Below are 16,888 nucleotides of genomic sequence, written 5' to 3' on the forward strand. Positions count from 1 at the left end.
CTTTAAATTTTATTTAGGGTCTACAAGCTCCATACATTACATATATAGAAATTTAGGAACATAGTGATTCTCCTCACCCACCCTCCCTTCCACGGCCTACACTCCCACCCTTTTCCTTCCTCCTTCCCTCTCCTATTCTCATTATTATTTTTACAAAGAACTATTTTCAGTTAACTTTATACTGAGATTAACCCTACACTAATTAAATAGTCCAACAAATAGAATGAAGAAACAAACAAACAAAAAACACTATTCCTTAACAGTCCAGTTCCTTAACAGTAGAGATAAGGGCTGTTCAAAGTCATCACATCTCAAAATACTTTAGCATCTTACTGGTTTCTTCATTAATTAATTAAATGAATGAAATATTTACTACATTTTCATTTTTTATTTGCCTGAGAATAGTTTTTTTAACTGCCTGAATATTGCTCAGTTGTTACAACCAATTTTAATTTTTTCAATATCTAAGAGAAGAGCTGGAAGAAACTAAACTCATGTCTTATGGATATGAGCCTTCCCAATTTCAGTCTGTTTGACTTTGGGAAGTATGTCCTCTCATATACAAATGTTCTTTAATCTTGAGGGAAATTAATCCACCTACTTTGGGCAGTTTTTAATATATGTTTGTATATTCTTAGCTGGATATTATCATTTTATTCAGAGTCCTTTCAAAGGGATCTGCATTGCAGCCCCACAGCTGAAACCCCTGACTATGATGCCCGTATCCCATAAGGGCACTGGTTCATGGCCTGTCTGTTCCATTTCATATCCCACATCCTGCTAATGGCTTGACAAAAGCAGCTGAAGATAGCCCAAGTGCTTGGCCCCTGCCACCCATGTGGAAGACCCCAATGAAGCTTCTGGCTCCTGGCTTGGGCCTAGTCCTGCCCCAGCTATTGTGGCCATCTGGAGTGTGAACCAACGGATTGACGATCTCCCTTCCTCTGTCTCTGTAATCAAATAAATAAATATTAAAGGAAAAAAAAAAGATTCCCTAATGAGAGAACTTCAAAATTCTTAGAAAAAGTATACTGTGTAGCCACTGGAATGCATGTCTTGCTTATGTACATACATTCACACTGCCCATACACTGAAAACTTCCCCTTTGATAAAAACATTAGCTGTCATACACAGTGATTCTGCAGCTTAAATAATTAAGAAAAATATCATAACCTCTTTCTATTTTAAAATATTGCCATCTCAGGCCCATTACTGGCACATGCATGTTGTGAGAGTTCTTTTCTTCGTCACAGAAAATGAATAAATTGGTGCATCGACAATGAGCGAGGTCAAACTTTGAATCAAGGCATCATTTTCCCTTTAGTCTTTGGACATGGCAAAATAAAAAGTTTTATTCCCAAGCTACATAACAGAAGTCTTAAGGATAAATATTTTAAATACTAGGGAATAATAAAAAAAGTTGAGAATAAACATTTATTATGTCTTTTAATTTAGTGAAGAGAGTAGAGAACAAGAGACATACCACAGGATTCTGTCATTCTGAATATTGTGGATATTTTTATTCAAACTATGAATCCTGCACTGCAGTATCAGAAACATGAGAGTTAAGCAAAAGTGTAGATTTTGGGGCCCTATCCTAGACCACATTGAATTAAAATCCCTGAAGGTAGTGACCAGGAATCTGTCTTTTTAAAAATATTTATTTATTTATTTGAAAGGCAAAGTTGTATATAGAGAGAGTGAGAGACAGAGAGAAAGATATTCCATCCACTGGTTCACTCCCCAAATGTCACCACAGCAAAGAGCCAGGCCTCCTACATAGGTATAGGTGCCCAACTACTTAGGCAACATTCTGCTGCTTTCCTAAGATTGTTAGCAGAGAGCTGGATAAGAAGTGGAGTTGCCAGGACTTGAACCAGAAGTTGAATAGGATACATGCATCACTGGTGGTAGCTTAACTCACTACCCTGCAATGCTGCCCCTAGAAATCTGTTTTTAACAACTTATCTAGATGATTCTGATATATGCTGAAATTTGAGAATAATTAAATTATATACATTTTTATATTAGTGTAGAGCAAAGAAATTAGGAAAAAAAATAGGTAGGTCTCCAGGCTTTTTACCCATCCTCTAATCCACACTTATCCTAGTAAGCTTAAATCATTGTCTGTGCTATGTTTGATCTGTACTTAAAATGATTTGCTTGAAATTTGACCCCAATGTTAGGGAAAGAAAAAAGTTTCGGCTTTGTCGTTTGCTATGGGAGTTAACTATTGTAGGGTATACTTTCATTGTGAATTGATTTTTCAATCAATCATGTAATTCATCTATGGAGAAAAAAATGGGTGCTATGTTGAGAAGCAGAAATAGTTGGCCAAGGAGTAGCATGTGTGTCTTCTTGCTTAGTTCTTCTGATGACCTCATAGGCACTCTTTCTATGTGCTTTTTGTTTTCCATTTATAGAAACATGATAAAAATACATTATGTAAATAGCTAACAGTGTTTGAGAAAACACACTAAAAAGTAAAATAGCAAAATAGAGAGAAGGGCATAAAATAAATAAGATTAAGTGACAAAATAAAAATTAAAAATAAATAAGATGCATTAGGAGACAAGATAAAACAAAAATAAAAAGAAAATAATTAAATATGATTATTATAGTACAATAAAAATGAAGTAGTAAAATTGTTAGCTTTATTAATTTTGCAAAACCACACAATTAATATTGAAAAACTGATATTGTTTTTCTTTTATAGTAGCAATTTAGAGACCAAGGGTTAAGAACTATAGACAGAGAAGCATTCTTGCTTATAATTAAGAACATAGTTTGATATTAGATAGGGTAGTGTTCAAATTCTAGGATTATAGTTACACTATGATAATAGTTTCAAAGTCTCTAAGATTCAGTTATAGAATCAATATAGCAATAATTGCCATACGTGCTCTAGAGGGGGGCATTTCCTGACTTGAATAAACTAACATGGTAAACACTCAGCAATAGTGCCATGCTCTTAGTTGATACTTAATTAATGTTAACCTTTTTTGTTTCTTTTAGAAAAAGAAAGCTTTTTTTTTTTTTTTCATCCTAGTCTTTTTCAACTTGCCCTTTTTGATCTCTTCGCAAAACAATCTCAGTCATAAAGCCTTCAGGTATGGCAGAAAGAGGTAAAATTTCATTCAGGGCTTGGAAAGTTATTGATATCTCAGGGGGAATGTCAGAGCTCAAATAGTGCATGCACCTGAAAGCAGGAGAAAGAGAAGCCCGATGTGGGGAATCAGTCCCCAGAGAAGAGCCTGAGCTGGGTGAAGAAGATATTTATTCAAGCAGTCAGTCCAAAATAGTTGATCAAGCCCAAGGTAGTGACAAAAGAATCTATGGTGTCAGGATCCAAGTAGCAGGACTCAAGGCACAAGAAGAGTTCAATCCAAGTAGTGTGCACAGATGGTAGAAACACCACATTGGGTTCCAGAGCTTGAATAGAAAGACAGTGACTTCTCCATAGGGATGAGGAGCATGGAGGTGGTGAAAAAATAGACTAATGGCAAATGCATGACAAGTTTGTTATAATCACAGTTATATTTGGAAGCATTTATGATATACTGCTAATGACACATTTCCAAAGCACTTTCTACAGTATGATAAAATATTAAAAATATATAAAGCAGGCCGGCGCCATGGCTCAATAGGCTAATCCTCCTCTTTGCGTTGCGGCACTCCGGGTTCTAGTCCTGGATGGGGCGCCGGATTCTGTCCCGGTTTCCCCTCTTCCAGTCCAGCTCTCTGCTGTGGCCCAGGAAGGCAGTGGAGGATGGCCCAAGTGCTTGGGCCCTGCACCCGCATGGGAGACCAGGAGAAGCACCTGGCTCCCAGCTTCAGATAAGCGCGGTGCGCTGGCCGCAGCGCATGGGCCCCAGTGGCCATTGGAGGGTGAACCAACGGTAAAGGAAGACCTTTCTCTCTGTCTCTCTCTCTCTCTCTCACTGTAGACTCTGCCTGTTAAAAATAAAAAAAATAAAAATAAAAAATATATAAAGCATGTAAGGGACCATTTCTAGGAGCTTGCACCAAAATTTCAGTTCTAGTGATCTCAGTGTAGTGAATTAGTGATCTTATTATTGTCTTCCTTATTATTGTTATTTTCTTATTTCCTTCAGCATTCATGTTTAACTTCTGTACTATATGTTTATTTCTTTAATTATTTATTATCTCTCATGTTTCAGAAATGCTATAATGGTCCATAAATGAAGATTATCTTCTTTATCTTTAAGAAATCCAGGTAATATTAATTCTAAAAGAAAGGATACCTGTTTAAATAATTTTAACAAGAGGGTGCTTAGATTAATTCAATGTTTTTTTCATTATATTCTCTTAGCTAGGACATGGTCAAACATAATGCACATTTCATTGACCAGTTGAAGCTTCTGTATATAAGTGATCAGAAGGATGCTGACAGAGGAAAGATATTAAACCAATCCCAGAGTTCATATTATGCAAAAAAGAGATAATAGATATACAACCAAAACACACATACCTGACGATTCAAGTAGAGTAAATGTAGTAATAACCCATTAGTTGTTATTTTAGAGTTGTGATATGGAGTTCTTGAACTTCATAGTTCATGACTTGTCCTGTCCACTAAGAGAAACAATGACTTGATCAGCCCTTTTCCTGACTGTAGAGGAACAACTTACTACTTTATTCCTTTTAGTATTTTTTTGTTCTACTTAATACCATTGGTTGAACTTTTTAATTAATACACAATTATTCTTATGCGTTTAAATTTAACTGAAAAATGATCCCTGTTAAATATAAGAGTGGGAATAAGAGAGGGAGAAGATGTACAGTTTGGCACATACTCACTCGGACTTACCCATAATGGTAGAGTTAGAAATGTGCCAAGGGGTTCCAATTCAATCCCATCAAGGTTGTATGTACCAATGCCATCTCACTAGTTCAAGTGATCAGTTTCAGTTCATAATTGATCATAATGATAGGATTAAGTGTCAAAGGGATCACATAAACAAGACTAGTATCTGCTAATACTAACTGATAGAATTAAAAAGGAGAGAACAATTCAACATGGGAAGTGGGATACACAGCAGACTCATAGAATGGCAGATGTCCTAAACAGCACTCTGGCCTCAGAATCAGCCCTTAAGGCATTTGGATCTGGCTAAAAAGCCCATGAGAGTATTTCAGGCATGGAAAGCCAAGACACTCTGGCAAAAAAAAAAATAAAATAAAATAAAAAATAAAAATAAAAAAAGAGGACCTAAATGAAAGATCTCTGTGAGTGAGATCCCAGTAGAAAGAACGGGCCATCAAAGAAGGAGGTACCTTTCTCTGAAGGGAGGAGAGAACTTCCACTTTGATTATGGCCTTGTCTAAATAAGATCAGAGTTGGCGAACTCAAAATGTTTCCATAGCCTTGGCAACTCATGACAAGAGCCTCAGGTGATTCCTGACGCCATAAACAGGAGTGTCAATTGTTAAATCAACAACAGCAGTCACTGTGCACTTACTCCCCATGTAGGATCTCTGTCCTTAATGTGTTGTGCTATGTGAAGTAATGGTATAACTAGTACTGAAACAGTACTTTATACTTTGTGTTTCTGTGTGGGTGCAAACTGTTGAAATCTTTACTTAGTATATACTAAATTGATCTTCTGTATATAAAGATAATTGAAAATGAATCTTGAGGAAGAATGGGATGGGAGAGGGAGTGGGAGATGGGATGGGTTCAGGTGGGAGGGATTTTATGGGGGGAAAAAGCCACTATAATCCAAAAGTTGTACTTTGGAAATTTATATTTATTAAATAAAAGTTAAAAGAAAGAATTGTTCTGTCAATATGTAGTAACTCTGAAAGTTGTTTCCACTTTTGTACACATTGGTAAGTGACATGCATAGGCCAGAACAGGTAGAATCACCTTTGGTTATGTCCATAGGACATAAAGTAAAGTGGAGATTTGGGAGTTACTAAGATCTAATTTGATCTATGTAGATAACCAATCCAGATAATAAGTCCTTTGGGTGAGTTATTTGTACTGAATTATCTGGCTTGGCCATCTACATGTAAACATACATCACGTTAATAGGATAATTGTCAAACTTGTTCTTCACCTTGTGGTATGTAGTCTTGCTCTCAGGACATAATTGGCACTCTGGGAGAGTCTAACTCAAAGATGAGCAAACAGTAACAATAACTGATAGAGACTTTGCTGAATCTAGCAGAAAATGCAAATATTCTGAATTTAGGCTAGTAAGTATTTAATGACATCTCCCCCCCAAATTGCCTAATGGTTATGCTGTTGTTTCACAAACTGAAAAATGGAAATGACAATTTAACTGATTTATGGAGGAAAGGAACAATAAAATGAAACTAATATTTTAAAAAGGAACTAGCAAAAAAGTAATGGAACCTATAGGGAAGGAAGATTGCAACACAAGTTTAATATAATTAGTTAAAATGTTATATTTTTATTAGATAATTTTCTTCAGAAACTTGACTGAAAAAAATGGGTTTATGGAAAAAGAGTAGTGCATGAACACAATAATTATGTCCTCAAAAAAGACATTTATCAGCGTTGGAATCTCATTATGTATTCTCAGCAAAACACAAAAATGAGGAAAATGTAAATTATAATGTAAAGGCAAGATTTTCCATTATAGAAAATTTATAATATTCAGAATGAGTGTTTCCAAGGCAACTATGTATTACTCTGCAAATAAGCATGAGAAAGGGTGTATGAATATCCTTGCTTGGGAGGTCTTATTTGAAAGATATGATAAAACAAATATGTATCTATACTCACATCCATTTTCAGAAAATAGCTGCTTTAGGTGGAGTCCTCATGAGAGATAGAAGTGGTGAGAGAGAAACAGCCACTGAGTTCTCAGTAAATCAATCCTCCCATCAACTGATCAAGTAAAGCATCTTTTCTGGACAATTACTATTGACTGGCATACTGTGCTATTATCTATAAGATAGTAAAAAGAATAAACAGAAATGGATTCAAGGAACTGATGTCCAAGGAAGGAATTGGATATATGCAAGAGAAACATTAGCTAAGACACAGGAGAATGTTTGCTGAATACTGGAGTGCTACGATAATGAAGGGTCCAAAGTGAATGCTCCCTGGAGTAGCAGGAGCAAGATATTCTGGGAACTTGTTAAAGCATAAGTTCTTAGAACTAACCTGAATACTAAATCTAAAACTCTGGAGGTAGAGCTGAATCTTGTGTGTCTTAACAGGACCTTCAGGTAAAAACTGTAAATCACAGATGGGCTCACATAAGGGAGAATTACTGTGGGTGCATAATTATGGAAGAGGAGAAAAAAATCTGAACAGAGAATGAAAGGAAGGCTGGATAACAGAACTGGGGAGCCCAGAAATGGAGAGAACACATTCCAGGTACTGAAATAACAGTGATCCATTCATATCCCTATGGGAGAAGTCAACTCATCGTATAGTATGCATCTTTTCACATGCTCTTGTCCCCCAGTCGACTGTACAACCTCTAAGAAAAGAGACTGGATTTTAATTTTGCTTCATTTCAATATTTTACAAGGAGGAAATGTTCTCAAAACACAGCAGGGGGAGAAGAAAATGGGTCAGGAAGAAGAGAGATTAGTAGCAAGGAAAATACATATGTAGGCTCTGTGAGAGGGTGAAAAGCACAATGAATTTAAAGTTGAAAGAAAATATATTTAAAAGATATATTTGACACCTGAGGCGCTGGCACTCCGGGTTCTAGTCCCGGATGGGGCGCCGGTTCTGTCCTGGTTGCTCCTCTTCCAGTCCAGCTCTCAGCTGTGGCCCAGGAGTGCAGTGGAGGATGGCCCAGGTCCTTGGGCTCTGCACCCACATGGGAGACCAGGAGGAAGCCCCTGACTCCTGGTTTCGGGTCGGCGCAGCGTCAGCTGTAGTGGCCATTTGGGGGGTGAACCAATGGAAAAAGCAAGACCTTTCTCTCTGTCTCTCTCTCTCTCACTGTCTAACTCTGCCTGTCCAAAAAAAAAAAAAAAAAAAAGGATATATTTGAATGTTATCTTACAGTATTTCTTTATTCTGAGCTTCAGTTTGCTCATCTATGAAATGGTAATGATAAATACCACCAGACAATTACTGATAAAGAATAGATAATATTAGGTAATATGATGGTCTAGCCATAGTAGTTTTATATCCCTTTGAATGCCAATGGCATGGTGATCTCAAAATCAACTTCCTTTTCTCATTTCTTTATCCCTTAGTTTTTGCATTCATTCCTTTTCCTTTGTTTCCACATTTTCTTATTTCAATAGCTAATATTTATAAAGCCCTAAAAATGTCAATGAAAGTACTAAATATTTTGCATGGAAAATCCTTATAAAAATTATAAACATAAAAAGTCATATCTGTTTCTATTTTGTAGATGAAAATTCAGGCTACTAGAAAGATTTAAATGAGATTTCCAGAAACACACACAGTTATTACACTGCTGGATGACGTTTGTACTAGGGCTATCTGAGCTTCATGACAAGGCCATAATCACTAAAGTAGGCTACTTTTTCAGTCCCACAATTGTCTCTTCTCGCTATGATCAAATCTCTAGTAAGAAAGAAAGAGTTCAACAAAAATAGCACTAAACTATCTAAAACATCTATAATCTATAATTGCATTCCATGTGATGTTAGGAATTCTTTTGGCTTGGTCTGCATTGCTTCACATTTGAAGTATTTATGTAGGGATGTGTTGATGCTTTTGGAATGATGACTCTATAAGTGTGCTTAGATATCCTCATATCACCTTAATGGAGGAAATGGGGAAGTATTACATGAATCTGGTTGAGTTCTTAATCCAGACACTTTCTGAGCCACCTTTGCTTAACAAAAGGTTTGTTTGTTTAAACAGGAGAACTGTTAAATATAACACAGAAAATACTCTGTTTAACAAGGAAAAGAATTAATAGCATATTTTAAGTAAGACATCTATCCACAGTGAATTCATTTTGTAAATGAAACATTTTTTGCTTAAATGGTAAGTTTTGGTGTTCTGGAAAATTCAGTTATTTGTAACTCTTCTTTCCCAAACAATGTTCAATAAATAACAAGTTGTCTGCATTCATTTTTGTGGGGCTATTGCCTCAATTATCTGTACAATCACTTCATTTTGTAACTTCACTTTGCCTGTGTAGGGCATTGCCCTGGTTGGTAATTGTGTGGCCTATTGTTTGCAGCACATGGATAATTATTATGCTGTGAACATCAATTTGTTGTATTGTGCCGAATGGCACTACTTCCCGAGGGACAGGATGATAGCTGTGATTCTCCTCAGTAGGGGGTGGGTTGTTGCTCAGGGCTAGAGCTCTGCCCAGTAATTCCCTCTTTACAAGTAAGACTATACATAGTACATCCTAGAAGTCCTTCATTATAGCATTTGTTTTCTGCTTGTTAACATCATTTCACGCTGGATAGGCACTAGTGTAATTTTCCATTTTGTTTCATCAAATTAAGGGAAGAAAGGAGACTGTCTTGCAAGTCTTTTATTTTATAGACAGTTGGTCATTTCATTAACACTTTTCATATTCTTGTTTGTCACGATGACTGACGATAGTAAAAAGATTTTCTTCCCATTAACTTATGAGAGAACAGCACTTTTATTTATTTATTTATTTTTGGGCTGAGAAGTATTGATCGACCAAAGAGGACATTTATTAAAATGTAACCAGCATCTTGGCACTTGCAAGTGGTGCACACTTTAACCGATTAAATAGTCATGAAGAAAGAGATCAATACATCTTGGATTCTTCTACTCTGGTCTCTGCCAGCAAAGTGGCCTCACAAATTAAGAAAGAAATAAACAGATGTGTTTATGCTGAATGTTTAAAGCACTTTTCACTTTAATCAGGAAGTAAAAGGACACTACTAATATTGCTTGAGTAGGTGGTTTGGATGTGGTTACTTTTGTACAAACCTGGTAATATATAAGAAATCTACTACTGAAGTTCCTAACCACAAATGGGTGAGGTGCATCCATGGGAATAATCAACTGTTAGTCATTGTCCTATGAAAGGCAAGGGGAGGGTCATTAGAAGTTCACAGCACTAACCTTACTACATTTTGTTTGTTGGCTTTATTTTTTTGGTAATCTCAGCTTACATGATCAAAATGTTTCACATCTCTGAGCTCAAGGGTGGACTTGGAAGGTGTCAGGATGCAAAAGGAATATGTGAGTAATGTTTGTGGCTTCTGTGATTTTTCACTGTGGCTTTCCCACTCGATTCTAGCATCTTGATACAAAATTGTTTAAGTAACACTCCCTATTTGCGGTATTTTCAGAGAGCAGATCATTAACTAACATTTAAATTTTTGAAATTATGGAATTTTTAAACATTTTGGTTATTTGAATGGTCATCTTAGGGGATTGTTAAGATCATAGGGATGCTTTACTTTCATTCTTGCCAAATTTCATCTTCTTAGTTTAATTTTTCAATTCATGCTACTGTGATGGTTAATGCCCCTTCCCAGCCTTTGACACCTGAGCATTTGAGGAGTGCCACCAATAATCATCAGAAAGTGGGGATATCAGGAACAGAACCTCATCAAACTCCAGTACAAGAACTCACACATTAATAACATTAGCTCAAAGATTTTCAACATTAATCCAAACATTCATGGTTCTTGATACAGAAATTCTTTTCTTCAAGGTAAGAATATATTTATTAGTTCACAAAAAAATCTTTACTTTATAATGCAAAGTCACATACATAAATGTACAGAACACTTAATCCAACATTATTTACTTAACTCATTGATTAGTACTTCAAAAATGGCTTTATATGTATTAATGTTCGAGAGGAACAGACAGAGAGAAAGACAGAGACCTCTCATCTACTGGTTCACTCTCCAATATTTACAACAGCAGGCACTGAATAAGGCTGAAGCCAGGAGACTGAAACCCAATCCACATCTCCTACATGGTGGTAGGGACCCAGTGCTTGAGTCTTCCAGGGAAGCTGGTGTAAACAATAGAGCCTGGACTCCAACCAAGGCATTTCAACAGGGCATGCAGGTGTCCAAAGCAGTGTCTTAATCCCTAGGGCAAACACCTATTGCTATTGATTAATACATTTTTTTTAATTTAAGGAAGATTTTACTGAAATATTTTGTTAGCATGGAGGAATATTAAAAATACATATTTTGAAAACATCATATTCTCAGGCAAATAGGTTGTCGTTAAGCATGTCTTCAAAGTACTTATAAGACTAACTGCATCTATTCCTCAGGAAGAGGATGGCTTGTGCTAGGCGGGAATTAATTGTGTTTCTATTGGCATTCTTGAAGCAAGCATGATATATTTCTGGTTGATCATACTTAGTCTTTTAAAAATTACCAATTGTACCTATGAAATACATGAAATATGTTCTCTTTATATTAATAAATTTTTTGAAAAAGAATTAATCATAAAAAATAACATGGGCTGACATTCTGGTTTAGCTGGTTAAGCCCTTGTCTGTGATGTCAGCATGCCATGTCAGAGTACCAGGTTGAGTCTTGGCTGTTTGGCTACCAAATGCAACTTCCTGCTATTGGGCCTGGTAGAGCAACAGCAGATGATCCACGTACCTGGGCTCTTGCTATCCACTTGGGAGACCCAGATAAGAGCTCCAGGCTCCTGGTTTTGTCCTGCACCTTGACATTTTCAGTCATTTAGGGAAATGTACCAGCAGGTGGAAGCTATTTTTTTTTCTGTCAGTGACTCTTTCAAAAAAAATAAAACAAATCTTTACAAAATAATTTAAAAAAAAAACACCTTAATTGTAACTCTAATGTTTTTAGACACAAGATAGTTAATAAGACTTAATTTTCTTGACCTTTGCCTATGGAGGGATTTAAGTCAAATATTATATCATAGTTGTGACTAATTCATCCTCTTTCCTTCATTATGTCTACAAAAGGAATGCAAAGACTAGAAGGTGAATACAGTACCCTCTCCATATAACTCTGTTCTAAATGTATCCTTTACCTTTCATAATGGCTGTATTGGTCTGCCTTTTGTTACTTTTACTACAATACCTAAGAAGAATTTCTTGGGAAGGAAAAGGTTTATTTCAGCTTATGCTTTGGAGGTCACAGTTCAAGACTGGGAGAGCCCACTACTCTAGTGTGATAAAGATTGGCATAAGAACAATCACAGGGTGAGCCAGGAAGCAGAGATAGAGGCTAAGGTTAACTCCACTTAAATAACTAATCCTCCTGGAAGAGCTGCCCTCCAAGGACAGAACCCCAATATCTCAACGACCTCCCAAGAGACCCATTTCTCACAGGCCACAATCACACCAAATTTCTACTATTATCCATCAACTTTTAACATAAGATTTCAGAGCTCAAACATCTGCGTGAATTCGGGAAGCCAATTTGTTTCCAATACACAACAATGACTTCCCTGATGGTGTCACCATACAGGATAATCTCTCCCCTCCTTGAATTCCCTAATATAGCCTTCCGCTGCATAGTTCCTACTTCAGTAGATTGACTTTGTATTGATTCTCCTTTTGATTTTTGTTTGTAATTCTCAGTTCTCTTTGGGGATAAAAAATGGTACACTTTAACTGCATTTGTATCCCTGATACACTGAGCACATTTCTGGAAGTACAGTATGACTTCAAGAAAGTCTTCTTTTGCTTGGATTCGATTTTGTAATATCAGCATGCCTAAGTGTTGATTCTTTAAGCTCTGATCTCAGACCTTTGATTCAATCATTTCTACAATGGCAACCTTGTGTTTTGGCTACCTTCTCAAAAATTTGGAATTATTTGCCATTTGTGTAATTTATTCCACTTCTTGTTATTTTCCTGGTTGATAATGATATTATCACAACTGGACTTAGTTATATAGGCAGGCAGATAGAATAAAATCAGGTTTGTAAGCTGGAGACCATACCTCCTGTGTGATCTCATGCCCATACCTGACCCCACCTGAACACCCACCTGTCAATCAGACACCTAACCACTCTCCCTTTGGGAGTAAATTAAAGGCCTGGAACAAGGTGGGCCCTCCCCTTGTTGCCCTGCAGGCATGCGGCCTTCGGGCTACCCACTCTCTACTCTCCTGTTTGCATGTTTGCTCCACATGACTTGTGGCCTGCTCTCTGCTTGGTATGGACCCAACTTAGCTTCTAGACCTCTCTTTCTCCCCTAAATAAAACCTTCACTCTCCTGCACATTTCTCTCACTGAATAAAAAGGATAAAAACTTACCATGTTGCCTGGTCTATTTGAGCCAGTATTCAGAATTCTTCTCTGAATATGTGGCAAGAACCCACAGGGTCATTAATATTAAAAATTATTAATAAGCAGTCCACTGTCATTAGTTGCAGACACCAAATTGTGATATGACAAAATTGTGCCAACTATGAAACAGATGATACTGAATATAAAATTATCTTGTACAAAGATTTGTCAATTTAAGTCTTAGGTTAAGGAAATTGTGTTGTTGATGGGAAGGACTTTGAAAGCAAAGATAGCATTAAATAACCAAATCAATCTATAAAAATAAATTTTAGTTTTACTGGTTTCTAAAAAAGTTGAACTAATGAAGGAGGAAAAAAATAGGATTTTCATATTCCTGGGACACATTCTTTTTTTAAGTCAACCAGTTATTAATGAACAAAGAAAGGACTCAAAGAGAGAAAGAAAAAAAAGTACAAAGTCCTGAAATCATTAAAGATCTTATAACCCAAAGAGATATGAAGAAGCAAAACAAAGCCAGAAATAAAGTCATTAAGCACAAAGAACAAGCTGAGACACAAGGCTTGTGAAGATAAAGGGGAAATATGTACAGAGAGAGGATCTTATCTCACTTAAACAGAGGAACAATGGAAGCAGACTGCCTTTCCACAGTTAAGGATAGAATGCAAAGATAGTAAAGGGACCAAAGACTGCTGAAGGTTTTTCATTGTTAACTTATCCATGAAAGCTTTTCCAGGTCCAACTCAGTGGTGTGTATGTGAGGTTTTTATGTGAGTGCATCTTTGTGCAGGCACGCATATATGTGGGGTTATTCCCCAGCATTTAGTCTTCAATTTCCTCATCTGTCGCTCAAGCCAGATGCAGTTCACGGTGTTCCTCACAGGAATATACAGAAGCCAGAGAACAGGAGACTGAGTTTGGCTGGACAGAAGCTGTAACTTTCATTCTAGGTTTATTGCCTCTAGACTGTCGTCTTTCCACAAGTAACCATATTTACTCTCCACACACAACTGTATCCTTATCATCAGCCATCTCATTATGTTCCCTGTGCAGTGAGATTCCTTATCAACGAAGTTGGGCCTCATTGCTTTGTTTACTTCTTCCCCAGGTAATTCTGTTAAGAATTATATTCTCATTTTAAGTAATGCAAGTTTCTTTGCTTTATTTAGTAAATTCTGTATTAGGGTTAGGGTTCTCCAGAGAAACAGAACCTTCATATCATCATCATCATTATCATAAGCAATATCATCATTATCTATAATTCATATACATGCATCTATGTAATATATAATGCTGTCTGCATGCTGAAGATATAACAGAGCTGGTGGTGTGATTAAATTAAAGAAGATCTGAGAACAAGGAGCTCTGATGCCCAAGGGTGTTCCAGTTTAAGAAGACAGAGACAGAGAGAGAATTCATTCTTCCTCTGCCCCCTTAACATATTCAGGTCCTCAAAGCACTGGATGATGCATGCAGGCACTAGTGTTACCAATCTTCTTTGACTTGGTTTACTGATTCATATGCTAATGTCCTTTAGAAAGGTTTTCTCAAGTCCACCTAAAAAAATATTTTACCAGCAATCTGGTCAATTTTTTTTTTTTTTTTTTTTTGGTCCACTGAAGTTAACACATACAATTAACCATTGCACATTTCAAAAGTTGAGTGACCTGTAGATATTTTACAAAAATTTCCATGTCAATGAATTGCACTAGCTGTAGAAATTCATGAATGACATTACTGCTGTTCAATGGCAAAAAAAAAAAAAAATATATGTCTCTGCTGGGGAGACACAAGCTTATTCTAAGATATCAGGTGAATAGGTTGGGTCAACCATGTCAGCAGAACTCACATTTGTGTTGGTTAAATTCTCCATCCCTGTGTATATTCAGGCCCTTTTACATCTTTGACAGGGAAGCCAACTTAGTTGTAAATTCAGTTGTATCTAAGGGGCTTTAATTAGACACTGGCATCACACAGATGAAGGGAGTCAAGGTTAGATGGCAACTGAATGTTTTTTTCAAGTTATCTTCAATTACATGGTTTAGTTTAGTGGCTACTTTTTCAGTAGATTGCAATCAATATTCTGTATGCTTGTATTCTATTCTGTATTCTGCCTTGGTTTCTGAGGGGGGTTACAAAGAAAGTAGGACATTGTTTTTCTACAAAGTAGACTATATTGCTAGGAAAGAAATAAGTCATATATAAATTAAATGTAGATGATTGTGCACTAGAGGCTTAAGAAAAATAAAATCCCTGTTTAGAATAAGGGCTTCATCATAATCTTCCAGGGACATCTTAGTCATTGATCTTTTATAAAAAATTTAATATAGCTACCTCTTTTTATTTTTCCTGAAAACTATTTTTCCCATTAGTGTAGCGCATCATGCTGACACAACACGACACGTCTTCCAGTGCAAGATTCATATTCCTACCAATGGTATGTGGATAAGGCATTAAATGTCATTGAATCACGTAATTAGAGAGTTATTCCCTTTTCAGTCCTCCTTCATTCCTGCTGATTATGGGAAGACAAAAGTCTCATTGAGAGGTGGAGGGGTCACCATATCTGAATGAGCATCCCTTTTTAACAAAATTGGAGTAGACTTAAGTTTCAGGACTTTAATAGACATCAGCTAACACCCATACTTTCGAAATACTGCTTCATTTTTGTTGCCTTTGATTTGTGATTTTGCCATTTTAAATTCAAGGAAAATTACACACACAAATTCAGTGAATTTTAAGAGTATGAATTTTCTTGATTAAATTGACTTGGTTAAGAATAAAATTTTTGTTAGTGGTAAACAAATAGTAGATGTCAGCTGAAGTTCTGGAAACTCATAGCAGCTCAAACACCTGCCATGCTTGTCACACCTTTTTGATAGCCCATTTTTAGAAATGCAGACTCTGATTTGACCTCTTTACTCCTATTACTCATCATTGTTATTAGTCTTTTAGTAGATCCCTAAAATAGTAATAGACCCACAATGAGGTAGATACTTATTTGGTACATATTCATTGTCTTGTGTACGTATTAAACAGTGAAAGTGAGAAGAATTTTAATGATGTAGACCAGAGAGGAGGACACTGCTGATCAGTAAAATGGAAGTTTTCATGACACAGATATCAGCATATGTACATTTTGAGTTAAGAGGCTATTTCAAGCACACAATAATTTGGCCTTTCATATTCTTCACAGAATAGCAGGAGGGAAATATGAATAGATGACTAACAGCTCTGAATGCACAGATTGTGTATGTTGCTTCATTACGAAGCTGCCCTTATTTTGTCAATCATTTTTGCCCAGCCATGGTCCACAGATATTATCACCGGCTGCTAAACTCTCCTGGCCACCACCTAGATTTTAGTGTAATTTTAGCTCATCTGCTAAACCAGCCTTCTTGCACTTTTTTTGTAGACTTTTAGATTCATAAAAAATAATATCTAGATATTAAATCCAAATTATAATAGGTTTTGAAGTTCTATTAATCAATTTCCCTTAAAGTTCACATAAGATAGCCTCATTGGTTTTCATGCTTATATTTAATGTTCAGAGTAGCAAATAAAGATAATACAATGAGGTCCCTTTGGTAACAGTTAATATCCTATTTCCCATCACCATAATCTGCCGAATTTTGAATATAATGTGAAAGTCTCAACAAAATAAGTGATACAAGGAGAAACCATAATACCATTGAA

The sequence above is a fragment of the Oryctolagus cuniculus genome, chromosome 10, assembly GCF_964237555.1.
Source record: "Oryctolagus cuniculus chromosome 10, mOryCun1.1, whole genome shotgun sequence".
NCBI classification, from domain to species: Eukaryota; Metazoa; Chordata; class Mammalia; order Lagomorpha; family Leporidae; genus Oryctolagus; species Oryctolagus cuniculus.